Consider the following 23425-nt stretch of genomic DNA (forward strand, 5'->3'; position numbering starts at 1 on the left):
CAGAGCCCATCTCTTCTCCCTTGTTTTAGTCAAATGGCTCTCTAAATGTGTGTTGCAGGGATGTCCTGAGCAGCTCAGTTTGTGTTACGGGCAGCTGTGGTCCAGCACTGAAATATCGAGGTGGTTGCTTGGCAGGGATAACACAGCTCAGTGGTGGAAGCTTCTCAGTGGGGAAATGGAGATGTGGAGTGGTAGGGGAGATAAAAGGTCATGAATGCTGGACTAGAAATGTTGCTATTGGTACACAAACAGATATAAACCAATCTCTTAGTATAAAAGCATGATGAAATAATGTAGTTTTCATTGAGCAAAGTAACACAGGGACCTATTTGGAGCATCTCTTCAGTCCTCCCAGATTCAGAAGTATTAACCAAGTAATTTTATTTCCCTGTCACAACTCATTATGAAAGGACATGGCATGCTCTGCACCCTCTGTGGTTCTAAGATCGGTCCTTATCTCATAATGTTCTGTTTGTGAAAGTATCCTGATCTTTGATCAGCATTAGACCTACAAAAACAAAGTTAGAGCAATTTCACTGGACGTTATCTCCAAAGAAGTCAGGATTAGGAACAAAAGATCAATTTAAGGTGCATTGACAGAGTTGGATGCTGAACAGTCTCTGAGTGTTTCTCTGAACTCTGAACAAGAGCAACACACGGCGGCTTCTGCACTGTTTTCCAGCTGGTTCTGCTCTGTGTGGTGACTAATGTTGCATTGATCTGGTGGAATAACATCAAGGATCATATGCAAATAGTCCTTCAAGTACAGTTTGCTACCAATCAAGTTGCAAATGGGGTGAAAAGATTGAAAAAACTTTGACTCACCAAGCCAAAGCTGTTTGGGCTTTGCCCAAAACTTCCTCTAAAAACAAAAACTGCTTGAAGAGTCCTCAAATAGTCCTTTAATAATGTGCCCCAAAGTTTAAGTGTACAAAAGTGTACAGAGAGATACAGGCTCTGCTGTAGCAGGATGTCTTGTATGTGTATCACCTCTGCCCAGCAGGCAGATGTGGGTCTGCTCCTCCAGAGCTGCCCTGTGCTGCCTCTCCCACCCTGCTCTGGCTCAGAGATGCTGCCCAGTGCCTCAGATGATGCTGTCAGGGACTGTGGTGAGATAAGTGTGATGACTCACTCCTCTGCTCTGTTCAAGAAGGGTGTAAATATTACACAGCTTCTCTTGATTCTAAAAGAAAAAAAAAAAAGAGCGTTTTTAGAGTTTCTGTGCACAGGGCATGGCAGTGCCACAGACAGACTCTATTACATCCCTGTGAACTCACAGATTCCCTTCTTTTTTATGGGAGATATTTTTCATTTCTTCCACCAAGTCAGGGGAGAATCATCTTCCTGTCCACCTCCCATCAGCCTCCTCCCACTCTGTCCGCCACAAAAATGTTCCACTAGAACTTTTCTGATGGTGCTGAAACCCGATAAATGGCACATAAAATACAGCACTGTCAAAATATGAATCAGTCACAAAGCACCTCACTCCTGGTCAGGTGACACAGATTGAAAACTGGGCTGGGGAATTCCTGATGGATTTTCTGGAGCTTCATCTTCCCAACTTCTTTTACTGTTATGCATAAAACAAAGGATATTTTTATTTGTGGAACATATCAACTTCTTAAAACAATACAAGCGAATGAAAACACAGCCCTGACTGCTTTTTTTAGTAAGTTTGCAAACCAGCATGGTCTAGCCATTCATCCAAGAAAATTCAGAGGAATCTGAAACCCATTTTCTTGGCAGCAGGACAGAGGACTGAATTAAATGGGAAAGCCAGCTCTTGACAGCAGAGAAGTTCCCTTCTGGTATGAGACATAAAGGTTCACATGCTCAGCTGCTAAAACAGAGGTTTATATTACCCCAGGAAGTGTCTCTTTCTTTCTCAGGTTGACTCCGAAAGCAAAGATGGAACAAAATAGGAACCAAGATACAAATAAAGTTATTTAAGCACTGACCTATGACTGGTTTGGACAAATAAACTCCTGTCACCAAATGTCCTGAGGGTTGTCTGGAGGTGCCCTGTGCCAGTGAAAGGCCACTGCCTTTGGGCTGGAGCTGTTTGCAACCAGAGGCACAAGAAGGCAGCCAAGAGACCCTGGGCACCCCTAGAGCAGAGCCAGGGGAACAGTGTGGGCAGGCAGGAGCTGCTGTCCCTGCCAGGGAATGATCCTGGCAGTGTGGCCTGGCAGGACAGGCTGGCAGGGGCAGTCACTGTGCAGAGAGGGCTCTGCAGGAGCCTGGGGCAGTGTGGTCAGCCAGGCACTGCTGCCATCCCCACCACCCACACCTGGCTGGGGACAACCAGCCTGGAGTGTCTGAACAGGCTGAGAGTGGGAGGTGTGGGGCTCCAGCTCAGCCTCACCTGCAGTCCCTCCCCTCTCCAAAACCTCACTCATGGATGACCCCGTGGGTGGCAGTCATCAGGCCAGGGATCCTTATTCATTCTTATGCAGTTAAAATCTGATTGATTTCCATCTGGTGACTTCAGAAGTGGTTGCCATATCCAGATTGCCTCAGGTCATGCATTTTGTCTATTTATATCCTTGCAAAGGAGAAATAAATACAGGTAGGTGACATGGGAAAGTGCCCTGAACCAAGCAGAAAGCTTTAGTGATAGCAGTTTTATCATGTCTAATGATAAACTTAATATTGCAGAAAATGCTAAAAGCGAGAAGAAATGAAAACAATTTGTATCTTTGTGGATGAACTGTAAATGATGACACCAGGGCAGTTCTATCCAGAAAACAAAAACCCACCCCCCTCACTGGTTTCTATTACACTCAACAGTTAAAAAATGATGCTGGTGGGTAAATCTTGCTGTAGACAGAATAAAGCATGGCCCAGCTGCAGTGCAGAGCTTGTTTCTCTGTCTGTGTGTGCACAGCGGGCACTCTCTGTAATGAAGGATAATTGTGTCAGTACATAATTAGAGATAAAAAAGCAGGCGGGTGAGATGCCAGTGATGAGATCAGCATGGCAATCCTCCTAAAGAGATAGATATCTCCTTGCCTCTTGGTTTGGGGCCAGCACTGGGACTAGGGTCAGGGAACTACATCTCTGTCTAGGCTGTTGCATGGCCCTGAGGAGAACATTTAACTTTTCCTTGTCCCGTTTCCCACGTGGTGCAAATGAAAGCTGATTGTTCAAATGAATGTCACCTCTCTGCAGAGGACCCATGAAAAATTCAGGCAATATTTGAATCATTTAAAGGTTCTTTCCGAGATGCACTGGAGCAAAGTTTACAGAGCAGTTCAAAGGTTGGAAGACTTGCAAAAAGAGTTTAAAGGCATTATTTATGACTTAGCTAAGCACTGATTAAGGGACAGTGTGTCTGGAGGCAGCCTGGATCCATGTGTACAGGGAATTGGGGAATGGGCAGTAGTGAAAGCATCAGTTATCCTCTCATAGGTCCAGCTGTTGACACAGTGACTGGGAGAAGTCTAAGCTGTTCTGTAAATTGAGGTACTGAACGTGAGAGCTTATTCTAGAGACACAGTGTCAGAAGGGATTAAGGTAGAGGGAGAGATTTGGGAAAAAAAGGGATTTGCAGAAGAGGATAAGGTGGGAGAAAGGGGGATTGCAAAATGGTAAAGAAGAGAGAGTCAGCAGGGTCAGAGTTGGTAGAGGCTCTCTCTGGGCATCAAGGATAGCAGGAATCTCTTCAGCCATGCCTAGGAGGTGGTGGGACCTCAGAAGTGAGACCCAGAACGGCTGGAATGTTCCTTCCTTCCCTCCTCTGTGACTGAAGTGAGCATTAAACACTTGGTCTGGGCAGCACCTGGATCTAAACTCCAATATCCTGTTGGAAATGTGCCAGGTGAGGACCATTGGTGTCAGAGCCCCAGCTAAAGGCTGTTTTCACAGTGCAGGTGTCTCATGGCCAGTGCCATGAGGAGGGGCCCGAGGAAGCCCTGACAGCAGCACTGCTCTGGCTTGTGAGGAGCGTGCAGAGAGAGCAGGGGCATTGTCAAAACCACTCCTCTGTGGGACATTCTTTTTTTTAAAAAGGCCATTCATATAATGCTGGAACAAGAATGGGAAATGCCTTGTCTCAGGCTTCCTGTTGTCAGAGCAAAAAATGATCCAATATCCTCCCGCACGGGGCTGGCGTGGGCCCAGAACGCTCTCGATCACGAGCGGGGCCACGGGCTGGGGCTGCTCCTCCTGCCCATGGGCACCGTGCCTCCTCCTCCAGCTCATATTTTATTTTTAATTCAGCTACTCAGAGGGATGGAGAGAGGAAGAGGCGGGTGCTGCCCTGGGTGGAAGTCCAAAGAGCATTGTTTTCTCATTATGAGCATTGTGTTGCCATCATGGATAATTATAATCTAACATCTCATTTCTTTTTATTTTTTTTGAAAACCACACAAAAGCACCAAAGCCAGAAACTTCTTGGTGACAACCTAGGAGATGTCTGTTGTTCTTCCTGACTGTATTTTATCTTATGGGGATTTTAGGGTATTGCTGTGGAAATGCCAGATATTAAAACCTCATTATACTTCTGTTTGCAAAACAGATCTTAATCGCTCGCCATCCTAAACAATTACCCTGGCAGGCAAATTCTGGAAAAATTACCAGCCAAGAAGGATGAAAAATCTTTCCTTTTTTCTTTGTTGAAGCAGCAAAATCTGCATGCAAATTCACTTAATCAGCCAAAACGCCCTGCTAATGCAGCCCTATTCCCAAGGAGGCACTTTTCCAATTTTCTAAAGTGGAGCTACTTGTGTTTCCTAAACCTTGTTCCAACTATAGCTATAAAATAAAGTTCAATGTTTTTCTGCAACCTGTCCCAGCATATGGAGCTCTGCTATGAAGAGGAGGGATGCACTCCTTTCCCCCACGGCCTTTCCCGTGTAACTCACAGGAGAAGTGAGGTGCAGAGCCCCACTGGCCCTGGGTGGTCAGCACTGCAGGTCAGCACAACCGTGGCACTGAGGATTAGCAAGGCAGCACTGATATCTGATTTCTGATTTCTGAGATTTCTGGTATCTCTTTCCCAACAGAAAGAAAATCTCATGCGCTTTTGCTGAGGCTCCTGAGTGATTCCCACTTCCGAAAATGATGTGGTAGGACTGCCGTGGATTTATGGGGAAACAAGTAGTGAAGGCTAATAGGATTGTCTTGGTTTCATGGGGATTCCAGTCCTGGAATTCCTGTCCTTGTGTTTGACTGAGCTCCCTGTGGTGTCAGTTCCCCCTTGGGGTCTCGGTTACATCAGCCACAGCTCTCCCAATTGTCAGTGCTTAAAGCAAAACCACTCACATGAGGTTCAGAGGGTATTGCTTTAATGGCAGCCCTCTCACTAAGTGACGAATTTTATTTGAACACTTACTTGCCTTGGAGAAGATTAATCTCTTTTGTTGTTTCCCCCCCCCTGTAGAGAGAAGCCATTCCTCCACTCTGGAGATCTGGCTTGTAAAAAGCTTGAAGTGACTGGTCTGTGTGCTGCTGCTCCAAGGCAGTGCTGGGGCAGCAGACAATTCCTGAGATTACAGCAGAGTCCCTCGGGTCACCTCACCCAGCATCTCAGAGAGGGCTGTGGGTCAGCTGCTGCTGCAGGATGGTCCCAAGAGCTCCCGAGTGCAGGGCTGGTCTGTCTGTCTGTCTGTCTGTCTGCTCACAGCCCCTCCCCGAGGGCTCAGGCACAGCTGCTGACCCCCAGCAGCACCCACCCCCTTTTTTGGTGGCTCTAGGGAGCCTGGGGTGCCCTGCACCCACCCGAGGGGAGGGCACACTGCTCTCAGCTCCCCGTTCTCAGCAGGGCTCTGCAGTGAACTACACACACCTGCTAAAGCTCCTGGAGTCCTGAAAACAGAGTGCAGGACCCTGTGTGGGTCCGTGAGAGAGGGCAGGGACGAGTGCGGAGCCTGGGCTTTGGTTTGGCTGCATTTGGAGGCTGATGATGGGAGGACAGAGGATGGTGATGGAACTCCTCTGTAGGACTCTTCTCACCTTCAAGGCAGCCCTTCGGCACAGCACTGACTGCAAGGGTTAGGAAATTGCTGAGATCACTGCTCTCCTTTAGGGAGTAACCATGGAAATATGCTGAAAGATAAATGGACATTACGAATTGTGTGACTTTATGTTTCATGTCTCATCTCCCGGTGGCCAATATTTATTTACTTGTTTATTTATTTATTTATTTCATGGAAGTTCCCTGGATGGGAAGCTGAGGGCAGGTGTGGGTGTTCCAAGCACAGAGCCAAGATCTCTGTGACTGCTGAAGGCTCCAGGAGGAGCCCGGCACAGGGAGCTGGAAGCTGGGCTCTGGGAGCAGGGAGCTGGATGCTGGGAGCTGGATGATGGGCTCTGGGAGCAGGGAGCTGGATGCTGGGAGCTGGGAGCAGGGAGTTGGATGATGGGAGCTGGTTGATGGGAGCTGGATGCTGGGCTCTGGGAGCAGGGAGCTGGATGCTGGGCTCTGGGAGCAGGGAGCTGGATGATGGGCTCTGGGAGCAGGGAGCTGGATGCTGGGAGCTGGATGATGGGCTCTGGGAGCAGGTACCTCCCCGCCCTGCTCTGAGCCCCAGGCACTGCTCAGGGCAGCGATTTAATGCTAATTTGAGCTGATGGCCGTGATTTCCAAAGCACTCAGGGTTATTGTGCACACCTTTTCAATCTTCTCCCTTGGTTCAATACAAAGGCTGCGGTTTGCATTGGCTCCCAGCTAATCCCGCTGTCCCTGGAGGGCAGGCTGGGATCGGGAGGCTGGGCAAGGACCAGGAGCCGGAGCCCGGCCAGCTCGCCCATCCCCTCCCTCCGCTCTCCCTGTTCCCTGACCTCCTCCCCTTCTCAGCTGAGGTTCTGTTCCTGTTAACAGCGTTAGACAGAGATTTAATGTGAAATATCAGCATGAAGGGCCCTGAAAATAATTTCTTCCCAGGCAGCAACGCATCCCCTGGTTATCCCAGGAACGCCTGCTCTGAGTTTTTACAACGTAGCGTTTACAAGCATTTGCAACAAGTATTAGTGATGACATCGGCCATTCTGGATCTGGTTTGGTTTTCTTGTTTCATTAGAAGGACATAGCTGGAAAGCTGCACAATGAAATAAAACCAAACCCAGTTAGGACCATAAGGTGCTCCATTTAAATTCGGAATGTTGCTTTAGATACACTACCCAGGGACAGAGGCACAAACACACAGAATATGCAGCATCTAAAGGCAAACTCACTGGAGAGTGTTTCTGGTGAGAAAGTGCCTGTTGAGGCCTTTCACACTTCTCTGAAGGCAGAGTGATCCTGTGTGAGGTGACTGAATCCCTGTGCTCAGGCTCTCGGCCAGCAGCCGTGCAGCATTCCCGGGACACACCCGGCTCCCCACGGCCTGCCATGCACACACCTCGCTCCGTGACCTGAAGGGATTTTCTGGGCTGCTGTGCCCACGAGGAATCGGCTTTCATCGAAAGTTACAACAACCCTGTTACCTTCAACCTGCTCCCAGTTAATGTGGGTAAGAGCCACCGTGACACAGCGTGTGCCAGAGTCCCTTCCCCTTCCCCTTCCCCTTCCCCTTCCCCTTCCCCTTCCCCTTCCCCTTCCCCTTCCCCTTCCCCTTCCCAGACCCCCACCCGAAAAGCTTCAATTCTGCAGAGATCATTCCAAGGTGAGAAGAGCGATGCAGGAAGGGGGAGCTCCCCAGACCTGCTGGATGCATCCCAAATCTGGGAATCCCTCTCTGATGTTAGACACAGACGGGCTCGCAGAGGGGCATGCCTGCTCCCACTTCTGGAGGAAAGGAACTTTCATTGTTTTGCCCACAGGCGATGGCACTGACACAAACATTTAGTGTGGACAATGACAAATACTCTGTATCTGAGCACATTCATACTTCAAGAGTCACCAAGAGGGATTTAAGCACATCTGAGTGCTCAGCAGGAATGGGAAGGACAGAAGATTGTGCTTGAAACTTTGCAGCCTTGCGTTAACAAGAATTTCTGACAATTAGAGTCAGCCTGCAAGGAGCTTCTGCCGGCTATTGTATACGAGTTTGCTTTGCCGCAGGAGGTTTTTAGTAAAAAAAAAAAAAACAAACCCAAAATGTCCCTTTATATCAAGCGAGTGGATGCTGTCAGTCCGAGCAGAAGGATGAGGCACAGGGACGCAATCTCAGGAGCGAGTAAACCACGCTCCATCTCGGCGGAGGCTAAAAACAGGGCAGAGCTGAAACTCTGGAGAGGCTGCAAGTGCGACGGCAGCTCTGGGGCTGAAAAGGTGACTTTTGTGTTGGAAGGGCCCCGGGGGAGCGCAGCTGCTGGCCCAAACCCCCAGCCAGGATGGGTGGGAGATGTCTGCTTAACAGCCCACATTCCTGGGCTCTGCCAGCTGCCCCTAATCTCCCCATTTTAACAACAACCAGCTATTTGTCCCTAAAGTGGGCTCGCAGGGGACAGAAAAGGCCTTTCAGGTACACAGGTTCCTGAGACGTTGCCAATTCTCAATTATTATATGAGGCATTTCGCAATGTTTTGTGCAATATTTTATTTTATTTTATTTTATTTTATTTTATTTTATTTTATTTTATTTTATTTTATTTTATTTTATTTTATTTTAATTATTATTATTTATTTTTCAAGCTTCACACCCTGGAATTATGTCAACATGGGAATTTCAGCCGAGGTTTTACAGCTTGCTCTTTCAGAGGAGGGGAAGGTGATTTGGGAAGCTTTGTGCTTTTAGAGGCAGTGCCCAAATAGAAAATGCTCCTAATCACGGCCTGAGCTCGGGATCAGTCCCATCAACCCAAAGAGCAATTCCCTAAAACCGGGGAAGCTGAGGGATGAGGTGGGCAGACACAGCACAGTGTCTGACAGAGACAAGAAGGAAGAAGACCTTGCTTCCCTTGCAGGAGGGGTGGGATGGAGGATGGGGAGCTGGCCCGGGCAGGGATGGGGAGCTGGCCCGGGCAGGGATGGGGAGCTGGCCCGGGCTGAGCAGGGGCTCCTGGGCTGGGCAGAGCCCTCCCGAGCACGAATGCTCCCCGAAAGGGCAGCAGGCCGGTTATTTTGTCACGGCCAGAGGGAGTGTGGCGGTAGGAGTGTAATCTTCCTTACGCTCACCTTCCTTCCTTACCCAGAGGAAGACATTTGGAAAAACTTTTTTGGCACCATCCCACAGAAGAGGCGCTGCCAGCACATCTTTCAGCGTGAGGAGCCAAAGGTGTCCCAGCATCGATTGGAAAGAGAGAAGTGGATGCAGCAGTTTGAAATAAGATGCAAAATAAGTGTGGGCCAGAACCTGTACTAAGATCTGCTCAGAACTGCAGATGCCAGGGAATAAGGGCCAATCAAGCCCATCCCTTCTGTGCCCTACACAAAAGGCTCTAGATTTATGACCTTCCCTCATTATAGCTAAGTAAGAGGGGCTGGACGGCCCTACCAGTAACCTGGAGCAGTGATTGATACTCTGGGATTTCTCTCTGTACTTCTCTAAGTCACTCCTTACACAGCTCCTTATTTTAACTTATTTTAGCTTTTCTTTTCTGGAAACAAACACTCTCAGGTTCCTGAAGTTAGAGCTGCGTTAGTGTTTAGTAATCTTTGAGGATAAATTGAATTCCCCCTCTTAAAGCAGCAGGGAGAATTTAATCCGATGGTTCCTATTAAAGGAAAAGGTTCCCTGTGCAATTTTGCCGATGCGTTCAGCGGAGTGCACGAGTCACATTTATTCATGTTAGTTATTCATGTTTTCACTTTGAAGTGTAGGGTGATGGTGTGGTAAACCCCGCAGCGCTGGGAAGAGTTTATTTTGGAGAAGTTATTTGTTGGAATTTCTAAATATATTTTGGGTCGATCTTAAAATAATTAACCCGCGTGGAAGGTCAGTAGGCAGAAGCCTGCGGGCGAGCGTGGCCACCTTTCTCCTGCCCTGGAGGTGGGCGTGAAGCTACAGAAAGGAGGAAATGTTGCTTAGCCTGAAGTTGCATGAAATAATTTCAAAGTCACCAGAGAAACACTTTTCTTACAGGCAGCGTTTGGTTTTGGGGATACACGCTCCCTGCAAGCGTTCCCTGGAGCCTGGGGAAGCGCTGGGGAGCGGCTGTGAGCCGGGCTGGACACGGGGCTGGCAGCGGGCAGGGGACAGCGGGGACAGCAGGGACAGCAGCGGGCTGCAGGGGACAGCAGGGACAGCAGGGACAGCAGGGATGGGCAGGGGACAGCAGGGACAGCAGGGACAGCAGGGTCAGCAGCGAGGGGCAGGGGACAGCAGGGGACAGCAGGGGACAGCAGCGGGCTGCAGGGGACAGCAGGGACAGCGGGGACAGCAGCGAGGGGCAGGGGACAGCGGGGACAGCAGGGACAGCAGCGAGGGGCAGGGGACAGCGGGGACAGCAGGGGACAGCAGGGGACAGCGGGGACAGCAGGGACAGCAGCGAGGGGCAGGGGACAGCGGGGACAGCAGGGACAGCAGGGACAGCAGCGAGGGGCAGGGGACAGCGGGGACAGCAGGGGACAGCAGGGGACAGCAGCGGGCTGCAGGGGACAGCAAGGGACAGTAGGGGACAGCAGTGACTGGCAGGGGACAGCAGGGGACAGCAGGGGACAGCAGAGGGCAGCCAGTCCCCTGCCATTCACCCTCCCAGGCTGCTCTCCGTGGGCTGTGTGTGCAGCAGCGGGCATTGCCAGCCCTTCCTTCCCTCCTTCCCCCGAGCGCTCCGGGGCCCGGCAGAGCTCAGCTCCGGGGTTTCACCCACCAGAAATCCGCCTCTGAGCACTGACAATCAGTCGGCAGCTTCTAAACTGGCGGAATAATAATTTATTGCGGGTTCCCCGGGGCGTTGCGGGCCCGAGGGAGGGAGGGAGGGAGGGAGGCAGCAGCATCGCGGCTGCTCGGGCTCCCGGCCACAGCGGGGCCCGGGGGTGCCACAGTCCCCAGGCTGTGTCCTGGGGAGCACCAACAAGCTGCAGCTTAACCATTCCCACCGGCCCGTGTCTGCTCCGGCTGCACCTCCCTGAGAGCTGAAAGTGTCTCTGCGTGCAGACTGTCACCCCCAGGCAGCGGTACCCGCGGCAGGACCCCAGATGTGCCCAGCCCAGGTGTGCCCAGCCCAGGTGTGCCCAGCCCCAGATGTGCCCAGCCCAGGTGTGCCCAGCCCCAGATATGCCCAGCCCAGATGTGCCAGGTGTGCTCCTGGGACAGAGAGGGTGGCCGGGCTGGCAGCAGTGTCCTGCCCCAGGCAGCCGGGGGCTGGCACCGGAGCACTCCCGGATTGATAAATAAATATAAATATAAATATAAATATAAATATAAATATAAATATAAATATAAATATAAATATAAATATAAATATAAACACATATACACACACATATATATATATATATATATATATATATATGTTAGGTACTCTTTGAGCATCGTGCCTCACATCAGACCTTCCCATGCAGGAGACTTTATTTACAGCTATAGACACAGGCACAGAGATACAGACTTCCACGGGGAGTGCTTGTTCCTCATTAGACCCTTGGACCCAATTTCCTTCAGGATATGTCACCTTAAAGTGTTCCCAGAGACTTATGGATTGTATCCAGATAGAAGGTGACAAGCACTATACAACCAAATTCTAAAATGAATCAAGCCAGTTGTTATTTGAAAGAAAAAATGCTTCTCCCAGAGCTCATAATTTATTAAAATCTGAAATCAAGAGCTGAATATTTATAGTTTACTTTTGTTCCTCTTTCTGGAGCTCTCTAGACAGACATTTTGTTCAGTTGGCCTAAAAAATTAGAACTGCACTCAGAATGAAGAAATCTGAAGAGCTCCCACAGATTTCTTTCCTTCTGGAAGATATTCTTTCCTTCTGGAAGAGTTCTGCCCATGATTTTTCCATTTAAGAAGCCTTCTGGCCTTTGGGCATGGTTTTTGACAACATTGTCCAAAGCACAGCTCACAATGTCACGCCACAGCTGTTTAAAATTGAAGTGGTAGAAAGAATAATTATTTCTAGATTATCACCTAAATTGGCATCTGCCTAAGAAATGGGCTTATTTGTTTAAAAATCTCTTTCAGGAGTTTTATTCCCAAATCAGAAAGAGTAATTCAACACCCACTATAGAAACAGATCACCTACAATCATAAGCACATCTGGGCTTATTATTAAAGGCTGCTTATTCAAATAATGCTCACAAGTAGCTCCTTAAGGAAATGGACTGAAACTAAATCCATGTAAGACAGCTATAGCAATCCCAACTTCTTGTCTTTGTGCTACCTTAAAGCTTAAACGCCATCAAATCCCCTCCAAAGTCAGCTTGTGTCCAAGGGTGGGCAGCAGCTTTATTCCTTCCATCCCAGTGAAATCCCTACTGAGGAATAAAGCAAATTACATTGAGTCCATGGACTTTATACTCACATTCAAAATTAATGGGTGTATACCTTTACATGGAACAAAATGAACCACATGTTAATTTTTAAGAAGTGTTTTTAAACCCTGTGTTGAGGGGTTTGCATACATAGGGTGAGACACACACAGCCCTGGCTCTGCAAAGGAACAGCACAATTTGAAAGGTGAGGAGGGAGTTTTAATAAAAATGGTATGGTATGGGCAAAAAACCAAATCAGTTGGAATCCAGCACAGGCTGCTGCTTGGAGCAGGTCCTACAGATGCTCTTTAACAGTAAATATTTTGTGTCTTTAGGTGCATGTCAAAGCCTCCTGACACAGCTGGGAAGTTTAAACCAGAAGAACTCTCTGTAAAGACACCTGCTCAGGAGAAAAACCAGCAGCAAAAGTGACAGCTGAACCAGTCCCCCTCTGCACTTCTGCAGTTCAGGAATTCTAGTGCAAACATTGGAAAAAAGCTGCTCTATTTACACAGACAGAAGGTCAAAGCCCTGGCTGGAGCTGTGTCTGGTGTCCTCAGGGGCAGGACATCAGGGAGGCATCAGCCTTGAAGGCAGAGGTGGCAGAGGGAGAGGAAAGTGCAGCAGGATCCTGGCTCTTGTGTGAGATTCAGTGCCCAGCTTCCTCACTGCTGGACATGTTTGTTTGGCAGGGTTTAGTATTATGTGACAGCTAAGAGTTATCCACTGGCTGACCTTCCAGCTGGACATGTGAGGAGTCCAGGGCTATAGAGAGAGGCCTGACAAAATCCATGCAAGGACTGCACTCCTTCTCTGGGGCAGAGATACCTCCAGTGGCAAGCTCTTCATCCTGATGGAGACACAAGCAAAGTATGGTATTTTCTCTCTGCTGTTGAGATTGTTGCTGACTTTGACAGATTTTTCTCTGCTTAAATAATATTTTCAAGTCAGAAGACAGCACTAGGAAAATCTGCTTAGCACTCAGCAGCAAACTTCTACCCCCGAATTTTACACAAGGAAGCATGAGCTGCCCAGAAATGCAGAGGATCCACGCTTATGCTCCAGGGTAACTGGATTTTCCTCCCAGCATTGAAATGCTCATTTGTCCGTGGGTTATTCAGCAGGGAGGCAGCCAGTGGCTCGCCATAGGCTCCCTGCAGCCTCTGCAATTATACACCAGAGCAGTGCTGTGCAATTACACAGCCTCTGCCATTCAAATGCCGCAAATCATTTTGCAAGCACTCATTAAATAACTTGCACAACAACCTTGCTGATAAAGTACACATGCTAATCATGTCTGTGCATCACAGGCTGAGGCACAGAAGATTCAAGGACTTGCTCAGGGTCACACTTTAAGGATCAATAGAAGCCACTTGTGACTTCCCTCTCATTACCCAATGCCAATTCTTATATGCAACATCCTCCATTTGGATTTTAAATACAGATGACTGATGCCATCTTTCTATTCCTGTTGGAAGGAGTCCACGTGTCAAATCTGAGTGTAAAAATACCATATTTTGATACAAACATATGCCATAAAAGAAGATCATGCTAGTAGAGCTTGCAAATTCATAGCTCTTTAAGTCCTGAAGCATCTCAAAGAGCTCTTCCTGAGTATTTATGTGATTTTCACTTTACCACCTCTCAAGTGGAACATAACATTCCTTTAATAGCACACAGCAATACCCAGCATAGAAAGTGAAGAACCACATCCAAGGATAGGTTGGAAAATGAGGAGGGATTTAAACCCAGAAATAAGGTAGTGCTTCAACAAAAAGCTTGATCTAGAATTCAAATTAATTTTCCCTGCTTACCAGAAACTCTATTATGAAAATCTGATTTTCTGCATACGACAGAGCAGAGGATCTCAGCCACAAAGTTTCAGACTGTGTCAAGCGTGTTGAGGGGCAGGGTCCCCCTACTCAAACCTTGGTACCACAGCATCCTTCTGCATCATCGAATTGCACTCATCAAATTCCACTCCTGGGTCAAACAGAACTCACAGTCTGGTTTGCTGAAAATGATCCCATAGTACATAACTTCCTAACAGCTTTGTTTTTTTTATAAAGGGGCAGATCAGCATTACTGTTATTGGAAATGGATGGAGCCATGGACCCAGGAAGTCCATAAACCATTGCTGTGGGAGTGTGCAGCAGGGAAGAGCAGCTCTGTACTTGCCTCACTGCTGAAGATGGTTGCCAGCCTCCTTGGCCCTATTCCTGCAGGCTTTGTAGTGGGAACTTGGGGAATTCCTAAGTCAGAAGTGTCCAGACCACCGTGATGCTGATAATGAATGCATTAATTTCGTTTATCTCTTTATTTTGTTTCTCTTGTACTCCTGATGAGATTCCTGGCTGTTTCCATCTCCCTTGGCTGCCCAGGTGCAGGTTTTCCCGGGGGCAGCATTCCCAGTCCCGCAGGCTGTGGTGTTTCCCCAGGAGATGGAGCCCCACGGGCTGGGGTATCCAGGAGCAGCAGCTCCTGGTGTGCTTGTGCCAGGCTCGCTGTCCCAGCTTCTGTCCCCTGTGGATACCGTGGAATGCCATCCCTGCCTTTGTGTGGTGTGTAGGGGTGAAGGACATGGACTGAGTTGATGGGAGGATCAGGTAAGGTGAGAGAGAACATCTGGAGGGAACACCTGGAGGTCCAACTGCTCTGCAGCTGCTGACCTTGCACTGAGCTCAAATCATAGTTCTCAAATCTATTTAAGAAAATACGAGTTCAAAGCTGGTTCAAAAGCAGGGCAGAAACAACCCCTGCTGTCAGTGCCAGTAAGGAGCCATTTACTGTCAGCTCTGTGATTTGCACCACGCAAAGCAAGGACCCAGCCCTGCACAGAGCAGAGGTGGGGCCCCATCACAGCCAGGGCTGAGCCTTCTGTCAGTGCCTGAGGCTCTGCAGGGAACAGCCTCGCTGCCATCCCTTCCCTTCACCCCCTCAGATGTCCTTTCCCAACATTTTTGCCTTCCTGGCCTTTCTGATGAGCAATATCTTCCACAGATAGGCTTTAGGGGTGGAAGGCAGCTGCCCACAGACAGAGATCTTCCCTCTTGTAGCTTCTCCTGCCACGGCTGTTCCTGCCATGCCAAGGCTCGGTGTGTTCCCTGCTCCAGGAGTGCAGCACAGGAGCAGGAGGCACCACTGCTCCCTTCTCCCTCCCACACAGCCTTTGTGTAAATGGGGAGTTTCTGTTCTATTTTTTTAATCTGGTGTCCTCCTGTGAATGCCACTGGGAGTAGAAATTCAGGAAACCAAGTTTTAAATGTTTGGATATTCAGATCCTGTTAATCAAGGCTGGAGTTTCTTAATGAAGGAAAAAAAGCAGCACTTTCATTTAATTTTCATTTCTGTGCAGAGAGGAGAGCTCCAGAAATTAAGTGATAATTTCGTTAAATTATTATCCATAGAAATACACCCAGATTAGTGTGATAACTCAGCTAATGGCATCTGTAATTATTTGATTACACATGCTGAACTATGGATCTATGAATATTAAATATATTAAACACTAATATAAAGCCAAGGGATAATCTAACTGTCATGAATTGAGATAAAACAGTTGTAAAAAACATATGTGCAGTATTAAGCCCCCCAAATGAAAACCAGCAGTACATCCCTTCCCAACTCTAACTCGATGTGATGCTTCTAGGCTATTTAGAGAAACATATTGCATTTTAGAACAGAATAATTATCTTTTTTTCCCCCAAATATTTGAACATCTGTGTGCTGACACACACCTTCTCCTCCATCCTCATCCCCAACATCCCTTGAACTGCCAGCTGTGGCACAACATGAGCCAAGACACTGAGTCTGCTCCAGAGAAGAAAATGTAGAGATTTTATATCCCATATGTATTTTTACAATCTGTTTCCACTAATTCAGAGGGAAGGACCTGGCACACTAATCTTAAATTGACACAAATAAGTACAAATGAAGCTTTTGAAAGGGATATATGAAAATACATGATGGTCACCCTCTCCAAAATGGAGAAAACATTATGTAGAAAACATGATGTGCCATGTGGACTAGAACAATTTATTTTTGGAATAAACTAACAAAACAACAAAAGAGGTGGCAGCAGGAAAACACAAGTAAGAATTCCCAGGAAGAAGGAAATGTATCAAATAGCTGATCTCATTGCTGCGCTCTGTGACAACTGTTAGATTTTCGCTACAGGAAAACCCCAGACCTAAAAACACTTTATAAAATATCCAACAAGACCCAACTGCTGCCCTTGAAAACACACCACAGGTACCTTGCAGCCAGGTAAAGCTCACTGTCCTCATTGCAAACACAAGGGTACCAAAATTGCTCTGCTCTGAGTGGGCAAATTCAGTCTCTTCAAACCTGTGGCAGACCTGAGGCAGCAAAGGAAACCAAACCAATGCTCCAAACGATGATACAGCCCAGGAATTCCCAGCCTGAGCAGGTCCCATAGGCTCTTGTCCACCTGACATCCAGCACCCACCTGCAGACAGGACCTTCTGGCTGGCAGGAGAGTGGTTTATTCCAGATAAACAACCTGCATGGGCTGGCAGAGCTCCAGCTGACACTGCCTGCTAAAGCCAATGTGTGCCAGTGGGGGCACAGGGAATTTAAAACAAATTTCAGCGGTGTTTTAGAATGCCTTATTTGTTCTACAAGTTGTACTGGGGTTATTTATGATTTTTCCTCACCATTTCAGCAGACATTTTTACCTCAGGGAAGGCCAATGTTTAAAAAAACTCTCCTTCCCTTAGTTTATTCCTTCTTCTTTCCTCCCAAAAGACAACCTAAAGGTGAAGGAATTTGGCAGCTAATATTTCACCTGCAGAAAAGAAGAATGACTTAGAACACAGTATTTAGCTGCTGTTGCTTGATGACTTTATATTGATTCATGTCTGCTCTGTCACTGTGATGTGTCCCAGCACCTCCACATTGCATGGGGCCAATGACCAGCTTGGGGAACCAATTTGACTGAAAACCAGTACTTTTACAAACATGGCAAAATGAAAAAATGCCTTGAATATGATCTGTTTTGGCATGTGATGGACAACTGGGAATGCTGACATAAAAGAAATGGAGTCAAAATTCTGTCTGAGGCCCTTTTGGTGAGTGCCTGTACTTTGTCCCTGTTTGGCTGACACTGCCCATAATGAAATGGGGTGAGCTGGAGCAGCAAAAGTAAGCAGAGACAACCCAAAATGCTTTGATCTGCAAGGCCAGAACTAGAACTTCAGATCTGGAGTAAAAGGCAAAGAGAATATTAGGCAAAAAAGAGTTTTTAGAGAAAGCATATCCCATTTCCATGTTTATTGGATTTTAGGGTTTGTTTCTGTCTGTTCCCAGGAGTAAAATACAGGAAGAGTTACAGAACATTTGTTGACAACAACAGACTATAGCAATGGGGGGAGAAAAATATGCTTTGGAGTAAGTGCTTCAGCATCCTCATAAATCTGCACTGGAATAGACTCTGGCCATTGTATTTCTGAGGCTGTTACAACAGAGAGCACAGCATGGTGGTTGCTCTCACCATGGCAACCCAGAAAACTGCCCCATCACAGAAGGCTTGCACTCTGCAACGCCCATCTCTCCCTGTCCTGCTTCTCAAAGGAGCCTGATACATTCAGGACTTGAAGTAGCACTTGAAGCCGGAGCCCAGCTCCAGTGCCACTTAAAGTCTCCAGCACTCCATCCAACAGCAGCAACTGGGAACATTAGCAGCAGCTCTCTTATGCTGCAGAGAGCTATTGAAAGATGGGGTCAAACCTGGGAAAGAGTATTTTCAATTTCTTCCATACACAGCAAGCTTTTGGGGCCCAGCACTCGCTCTTTATGGAGAGTACTGGAGAGGTTTAATGACCTGAGATGAAGTTTTGGTTGTGTTCTTCACAGCATTGCCCTCTACCACCGTACCACTACCCCACTATGAAGAAGGGGGCTCAGATCATGGCCTGAGCCTTTGCAAAGTGATTTTAGGCTGCCCTGAGGGTGCTGGGGCTTGTGCCACCTCCTGCCACTCTTGCTACAGCCCTGCCACCCCTGCTGTCCTGGCTGAGAAAACCAGTCATTGCAGAAGACAAACTACATACATTATCCACTGAGTCTGAATGACTCCACTACCTTCCCCAGCTCATGTTCTGTTTGCTCAGGACAAATTGTTAAGAAGGTTGCAAAGAACTGACACTATGAGGATCTCTGAAGTGCAGGTATCATTCCATAGTTTTGATGGAATAGAAGTTATTATCTCCTTTATATAGGTGGAGAATTGATCAGAGATGCTAGAGGACACATTTTGGGAAGTGTTGTCTCTCCTACTTCCAAACAAACTAAATGAAGTCTTCCCTGGCCAGGGTCCCAAGAGATTACTGGCATTCCAACTGCTCTTGAATCCTCCAATAACTGAGCGGCAGGATTGCAAATATTATATTTAGCACTTGAAATTCTTTAAACTTAAGCAGTCAGTCATTACATACATTACAACATGGGAGTAGGTGGTTTGGATTTTTCCTACTCAACTGATTAGAAGAGTGTAGGGAGAGATGCACTTTTTGAAAGAAATAATTTGGTGAAGAACTGAAAGAACATTGCAGTTGGTAATCAAAATCTGATGTCTACCCTCTGTTCATATTACTGCCCGCAATTATGCACAATATATCCACTTGCTCTTTTAAAGAAAATGTTCAAATTCATTTGTCCTTGAGCAAGCAAAATGTTCAGTAGCTTCAGTGGGGGTCCTGCTGAGCCTCAAAGGCTGGATCAGGGAGCTGGCTGTCATGGCTTACTCAGCCATCTAATCCTGCTAAAATCACTCCCTACAGAGCTCTGGGGGTACAACTGAGTCAGAGCCTGCAGCACTCCTGTTGGAGTGTGTCTAGGCCAGTGGGAGTTAGTCAGTGAGGCTGAGGCAGGCTCTGCTCTAGCACTGGTGTGGGTACCAGAGAAAGGGAATGTTCTCACCTGCAACAATACCAGGTATGAGAAGATGCTGCTCTCCAAAGCCATCTCCAGTAGCACAAAATGAGTGTTTGCACGACTGCACCCACCAAAGCAAGTAATAAACTCTTATCTCATGTGCTCTGCCTATGACCCCATTTCTTGGTTTCAGAAGTGGTGGGTTATGTGACATTACTGGCTGTGTGGAGGTTTGCTGACAGCTCCAAGAGAAAGCCATTGGATGGAGACTTCCTGCCAACAAACAAACAAATAAATAAAGTACCTCAGCACAGGGTTAACTTTAGAAACACTCTTGCAATCTGCAATTCCAAAATACTCTGCAAAGAGTGATACAGCAAACTATGTTTTCTTTCATAGTCTGTGATGCTCTATAAAAAGAGAGCAACTAAATGTTGCAGTGACTCAGAAGTGCCTTTGGGAGCATGCAGGCAACCTAGTGGAGACCTCTGGCATCCTGCTCCTCCTTCAGCTAACACATGGCAGTAAGTGCTGAAACATCTGCCAGCTGCAGTAATTTGCATAGTGCCAAATACCCCAACATCCCACCATGAGTCCACGTGGAGAAATTCTACTTTCATTGAGCAGGTTTGGTTTCCTGTCTCATGAAGGTACTGGAGCAAGTAATCTACTCTACTAGCAAAGGAAACACTTAGATGACCTCCACATTAGTTTTTTTTCCCCAACATTTCCTTTTTTTATACAGTCAAGTATTGGCAGTAAGCAATTAAGATGGTTTTACAGTTAGAACCTGTACCAGTTGGAGATTATGGGATATTGTTTCTCCTGCAACCTTGAATATGACTTTGGGATTCAGTTTTGGGTAAAAATTTGCATATTGGGTAAGCAGTTCCACTAACCATAATCATAGCACAAGCTGCCAAACTGCATTCAGCTTGGAGACCTGTCTTAGTGCTGACAACACAAAGGATGACCAGCTTGTGCACAGACAAATAGGGTGGTGTTATTAGAAGTCATCTGCTCGTTCACTGTATAGCATGAAAATGTTATTTGCTGGTCCTTCACAACAAAGACCATCTCTTTCATTTCTGTGCAACCCTCAGCAATAGGACCTTGCTAGCAAATCTTGATTAGTGTGCTATGTAAAATCTTTTTATTTTTGATGATGCAATAGAGATTTGAATTTCTAGAAAAAATAAATGAACTGCTTAGAGAAGTTTTATAGACAAGTAAAGTTCTCCTTTCAGAGAAGTTCTTAAAGTATGAAGAAGGATTAGGCTGCTCTGAAATACTGAGCAGGAGGACAACTGCACATTCACCTTGTGTTTTACCCTGTTATACAAGAAATATCTTTAATTTCAGTGGAACCAAATATGTAGTGAGGTACTACCCAGTAAAACTGTGTCTCCTATTCTTTTCTGGTACAGTTTGAACTCACACATCAATTACCTGTATCTCATAGGAATCATGTGGTCTTTCCTACAAAAGGAGAGTCTTGCTCCTTGTCTGGATTGTTTAATGATTTTGATATCAGAGCCCTGACATGAGGTTTGGAGAATCTTGTTCTCGCAGTTAAACTGCTTTCCTTCTCAAACTGAGAACAGCTTTTGGGCAAAGTCTCTGGATCACTATTTTAGGCAAAACCAAATTGACCAAGCTTTAATTGCATAGTTTCAAGTTGCTTTTATGTGACACCATTTTGATCGTGGTCTTAGAAGTGTTGTTATTAAAGTGCTCCCAGGAAATTGCAGGAAGGATGCAGAAGCTGTTGCAATATACATCTTTTATTTAAGGTTATCAACATTTTAAAATTCAAAACAGCATTCAACTAACATTTTTGCAGCACTTACCTGCAAAAAAACTTACTTGGTTTTTCAGAGCAAACCATTACCTAGGAGCACATATTAGAAAAGAAATCCTTTAATCCTATTTCCTTACTTTTCTACTTCCCTGACTCAAAACCAGGAAAATATGAAGCTCTTGCAGCCATAAGAAAGCCTCAGACTTTGATGGTCTCAACCTTTGGCAATCGGTTTCTGTTTCAGACTGATCAAGTGTTTGCACTAAGGGTGCTCTATCGTTACATTTTTCAGTGAGGAACAGGAGTAACAGCCAGCAGACACAAAAACTCATCTGAGCACATCAGGAGGAGCTTAAACTGTCTTGATTATGTGATATACAACAGTCAGTGCACGGCTGTTCTCTGAGAGCCAGACTTCTCATAAATACCTACTGCTTGCTTGCTCAGCCACACTATGTCAGACTTCCCCAGGATGAAAAATTTTATCTGAGAAACATTACAATTTGCAGCTGGAGTAATTGCCTTCCCTGCTGACCTGCTTTTCTGGAGGACAGCATACTGAGAGTCTGATCCCAAAGGACAAAATGGTGAAGAGAAATGAAAACATTGTCACTCAGATCTGTTTTTTCCCTCTGGTGAAATGAATATCTACTCCCTTCAGTTCCTCCTCTGAAAATATCATGAAAGTTCTCTTATACAAGTGTCCAAGTTTGGCTGCAGCACTGTGAAAACATTCCCATGTCTATATCCAAGCATCTACACATTCAGATAATTTAAAATGTTAGTGTTCATTTTGGATAGATTGTATAATCAATAAACCTTTCTCTTCTCCCATTCCATATTTTCATATTAGAAAAAAAACAACTTCTCCCTTATTTATCATTAAATTCAACTCCCAGTAAGAGTCTGCATAAGGGAATAAAACAGGTCTTCAGAGCCTTCTACAATTAGCATATTCTCATCATGCTCCAGTAATTATCTCCATTGATACTTCAGTTGGGATGCCACACTGCTCTCATCACTACAGCATTCCCATGGGGGAAATTAAGAGGCAAAACACTAAGATTATTCAGATTCCACATTTGCCTTGTGCTCATCAGTGCTCTCAGGGTCTTTGTGCATCTGACTCTGGCCAGCAAACCAAAACCAGCACAGTTGTGCTTGTGCCAGGCCACTGATGGCAGGTCAAAAGCACAAAACTTGTTCTTTATTCCTAGGGAGAAAATATCCTTTAGTGAATCAGCATTGCTCAGAGCTGCTTAGGAGGCATCGGGGTGAAGAGTGTTTGGGTGTATTAAGGGAGTTTATGCACAGTCCTTTTGTTAGTTTTTCTTCTTTCCTTTGCTGCCTCCTCCACAAATAACCTCAAAAAGTCAATCAATATTTTCTTCTTTCTCCATTTAATTCTCCTTCTCTTCCTGCAGGACCCATTGGGTACATCATTCTTCTAATCCCAGAAAGTGCTTGGCTCCTTTCCCGAGGCCCCAACACCCTTTTTATCTTCAGGTGGCATAAAGAAGTCTGTAGACCAAGTTAAAGTTCTTTATTCTAACAGAGAATGACATTTTTCTAATTTCAAAATTCAGTATTCCTATGCTCTCAGCTAAGCTTCTCTCCATTACTATCTCAGAAATCACCAATGACCACCTCACAAAACTATAAAACAATTCGACAACAACTCCAACATTACCCACCCCACCTGGTGTAACGTGTAGAAAGGAAAACAACCCTCAGAATCCCAGCAGTTTCTATCAGCTACTCCTGAGAACAGTGTGTAGCCAGGTTTGTCTAAATTAAAGCAGGAAATTTGGGTGCAAAGCTTTTACTCAGGATTGCCCAGAGATGTATTACTGCTCCCTGTTTGATTTGCACTGAATGGGCATCAACCATAGCCAAATTTCAGGACAGGATAAATCATGACTGACACTGCATTGTATTGCAGGAATGAACTGTTTATTTCACAGTTGCCAACATTATGCAACTCTTTAGAAATAGTCAGAAAAACAGATGTGTGGTACACAAAGTCCAGGATAGCCATGTCTTCTCCGCTCCCTGCCCCAACTTCTGATCTCAGACAGCATCTGCAAAGCCCATGAAAGCTGACGGGAAATTGTGCTATATTGCTGATGAGGGAGATGAATTTCAGCACTTGATTTATTGGAAAATACTATAACATAATCTCATCACATATTCCTGTGTGATGCTTTACAATATTTCAGCAATTTAAGAGTATGAGGAATGAGTATTTCCAAGTTGTAGGTACTTTATAAGAAATCCCATTCAATAGAGAATATTTCCTCTTCTGTTCTTTGCTTTTCTTAAGACAGTTGCACAGGAGAAGAATTCATGCTGTACCACAATACATACTTACTGCCCTTCTGATCAATGGATGATTTACAAAACCAAGTTGGCTGAACTTCATAATCTTAA

The sequence above is a fragment of the Poecile atricapillus genome, chromosome 14 (genome assembly GCF_030490865.1).
Source record: "Poecile atricapillus isolate bPoeAtr1 chromosome 14, bPoeAtr1.hap1, whole genome shotgun sequence".
Lineage (NCBI taxonomy): Eukaryota > Metazoa > Chordata > Aves > Passeriformes > Paridae > Poecile > Poecile atricapillus.